Source organism: Solanum pennellii, chromosome 12, assembly GCF_001406875.1.
Source record: "Solanum pennellii chromosome 12, SPENNV200".
NCBI lineage: Eukaryota > Viridiplantae > Streptophyta > Magnoliopsida > Solanales > Solanaceae > Solanum > Solanum pennellii.
The window spans coordinates 50,850,338-50,854,057 of NC_028648.1; the positions used below are offsets into that span (position 1 = coordinate 50,850,338).

Consider the following 3,720-nt stretch of genomic DNA (forward strand, 5'->3'; position numbering starts at 1 on the left):
CAAATAGAGGCATGTCTTCCCTCTTACGCAGGGTAGTGATAAGGCCAGGGAGAAAGAACTTCTTCTTGTTACCTTTATAGAACATCTTCAATTCTGAGATGATTTCTGCCCCCATGTTCAGTTGTATAACCTGTATGGCACAACCCACTACAAAATCCCGAGGAAAGGTCACGTTGGTGAAGTTGCTTGACGGGTAGATACTCCTAGTAACCAAATTCAGCCACTTCTTAGCATACGGTACCCGATCCGTGCTAGTAATTTCCTCTGCAATAGCCCAGTATACGTGATCCCAATGCATTGGCTAACCAGAGTGTCTCTCAGCCACTCCAAATCCATCTCTCTTAGCCTGGCCTTAAACTGTACATTTGGAACATCAGGCAACTCTAATACTTAATTAATAGTTATGTCAATCAGGGGATATCATCTCCCTTGACATGGATGACTGGGTAAGAGTCATCCGTGCGGACAATTGGGAGGATGGCATAAAACCCCCTCACCCAAGTGGAACGCGCAACTGGGAAGCCTTAGTTAGTTGAGCCCATTCGAAATCCATCAGGCGAGAATGCAGGTGCCTTCTCCTCTAGCTTGTTCAGAACAAAACCCCTTTCCCAAAAGAACCATGTGTTTTGGTAACGTAGTGTCTCTCTTAACTCGTGGCATCAGAAAACTGGATGAAAGGTAATTATTCATCCTTTCGTCCAGCCATTCTGAGAGCCTGCAATAAGTAGAATATAATTTAGAATGAGAAAGTATAGTGTAAGGCTAAAAACTGAGAATAAAGAAAATAAAATTGTTGGTGTAAAAGGTAAGGCCACTTCTTGGCTCATCCCCCCACAGAGGTCATAATCTCGACTTGGCGGGATTATGAAGGCCGCCATAATAGGATGAAGGTCACCAGAGCAGCATTTATCTATAATGAACAAACTAGGCGTATCAATGATGTCTTTTTGTTCTAAAACCTCTATTTCCCCACATAATTTCAGCATATCATAGTAATGTAACTATCATATAAGATAAATAAGCAATTGTTTTGGAAAAATAACTCCTAAAAGAGGGCTAAATACGATTTTTAAACCAAGGGACCCTTAAACTTTACCCACCCGTTTCGATATCATTTTACCCATATGTTTATGAAATCCTTATGCTCGGGATGTTGTGGGAATGTTGGTGACTGTAACAGAAGTAACCAAGATATGTTTCTCTAACAAATCTATCAACCTAGTTTAATTTCAAAAACTACCCCAAACACCATCTATTTTTCAATCATGTAATAATCATGCAACTATCGTTAATCTAGTTATGAAGTAAGAGTGAATGGAAAATGAAAAGTTACCTTGATTTGGATGTCCGGGAGAGAAACATTAGAGAGGTTTCTATAGAGTTGAGTAAGGCAGAAAGATAGAAATAAGGGAATTCTTTCCCATTCCCCCTTTGTTGTTTTCAATCTTCCCCCCTCAACTGGAGATCTGTCACTTAGCGGCAGGCCTGCCGCCTTTGCCGGGCAGACTGTGTCAATTTAATACAACTGATTCTTCACATGGGTTTCTTTTATTCCTCTAACCTGTTTTGTATTCTATTCTTTCATGGGAATGAAGTTAAAAGTTGACATTTATCGTGATCCTGTAGTGGAACAATTCTTAAACATAAAGGTAAATCAAAATAAAGCATATGATATTCATACACTGGTCATTCAGGAATGAACGAGGGGTAAAATTGTATATATTGTAATGACCGGAACCGTCGTTAATCAGGAGAAACAAAAATTTAGGGAGTCTGGGTCATTGTCCCGTCACAGCGGGCCAGGTGCAACTAGGGAGGCGGCACTACAGTGGGGTAAGCTAGCGCTAGGGCGGGAAAGGCGAGGCAGAAATAAATTAAGAGAAATCCTACCATCTTCTTAGAATATCTAAATACGTCATAAAACACAATATTGAATCAATATTGTTTTAAATTTTTTATGGATGATATAATCAAGTGTATAAATATATGTAGAACTTATTTAAGTGCCATTATATTTATGTATAGGGAAAAAATATTTGTAATTTAGGAAGAGAACACATAAACTTACATTAGTGGTTTCTACTTGGCGAGTTCTTGTAGTAGCAGTTGCAGCGCTATACCTTGTTCAAGCATTGTTTAACTTATTCATGAAAAAAAAAGACAAAACTTCTTCCAGGTTCTAAAGGTTTTCCAATAATCATAAATCTCCATATGGTATTAGGCAAAAATCTCCATATGGACCTCATTGGAGAAAAATGCAAAAATTATGCACATTAGAATTGCTTAGTAAGATCAAGATCAATTCATTTCGGTCTATAAGAAAACAAGATCTTGGAATATTTGTGAATACAAGCAGCTTCTAATCATTTTGAGGTTGATCTTACTGCTAAATTTGCCTCTCTAAGCGTGAATGTTGTTGGACAACATATATTTCAAGCTCACTCAAGAACCAAAATATTGGAAAGAAAAAGCAATAACTAGCAGACAAAGTGTTCCTGAACTGAAAGCTTTTGTTTTCATATCTTCTTCAGCATCACAGATGCCTTTTTAATAGGGTTACAACTCAACTAAAATGCAAAATTAAAAGGGTGTTAATTCAATAGTTCTTACAACTAAAAAGAGAAACTTAAGGACCAAATAAAAATTATCCGAAACTAAGTCAAAGTGCAGTAAAAAATACTAAAAGAAACTGCAGTAACGTTTCTCTTCTATTGTTTGAATCATTTATTAAACATTCCCCTTGATTCAAAATCACTAGCACCAAGAAATGATCTAAAATGGATATGCTTCTGATATGGCAGTGGCATTGTGAAGATATCTGCTACTTATTCATTGCTGTTGCAAAACATCAATATGATCTCTTCTTTTTCCACCAATTCACGAATAAAATGAAAGCGAATGTCAATAAGCTTTGTTCTTCCATGAAATGCAGGATTCTTAGCCATTGAAATTGTGGATTTGTTGTCGCAATAAATTTCCGTAGCTTTGTCTTGCTTCTGGTTCAAATAAACCAAAATTCTCCTACGCGAAATTCATTGACAAGATGAAGTAGTTGTTGCGATGTCCTCTGCCTCTGAAGATGACAATGTTGTAGTCACTTGTTTCTTCGAACTCCATGTTATTGCTCCTTGTCCAGGGCTGAATATATTGCCTGATGTACTCTTCCTATCATCCACCGAGCCTCCCCAATCATTGTCAGTAAATCCTAACAATCTGAAATTTGAAACATAAGAAGCCAGAATACCATATCAAACGTTCCAGCAAAGTAGTGTAAAATTCTTTTAGCAGCTCCAAAATGATTCTTTGATGGATTGCTCATAAACCTTGAAACAACACAAACAGAATATGAGATGTCTGGACGAGTATGAGCCAAATAAATCAAACCTCCAACTAGTCTTCTAAAACTTCTTGCATTGGCTTGCCCAGTACCATCTTCCTGCTGCAATTTTTTATTCATATTCATGGGTGTTGCGGTAGATTTACAATTGATGTCACGACCCAAAACCGAGCCGCGACTGGCACCCACAATTTCCCTCCTATGTGAGCGAACCAACCAATCTAACCCTTATCATTTTAACATATATCAACAGAAAATAATGCGGAAGACTTAAACTCATTAAATAAAAAAAATCAACATCTATTAATTCCCCAAAATCTGGAAGTCATCATCACAAGAACATCTATCTCAAATTACTAAACTAAGAATGTCTAAGAACAAAA

The 3,720-nt window shown here is 37.3% G+C and overlaps 1 pseudogene; it reads left to right on the forward strand.

Moving 5' to 3' along the window:
• Positions 1-619: 619 nt before the first annotated feature.
• Positions 620-3,720, forward strand: part of LOC107006334 — a 15,020-nt pseudogene continuing 11,919 nt past the window's right edge.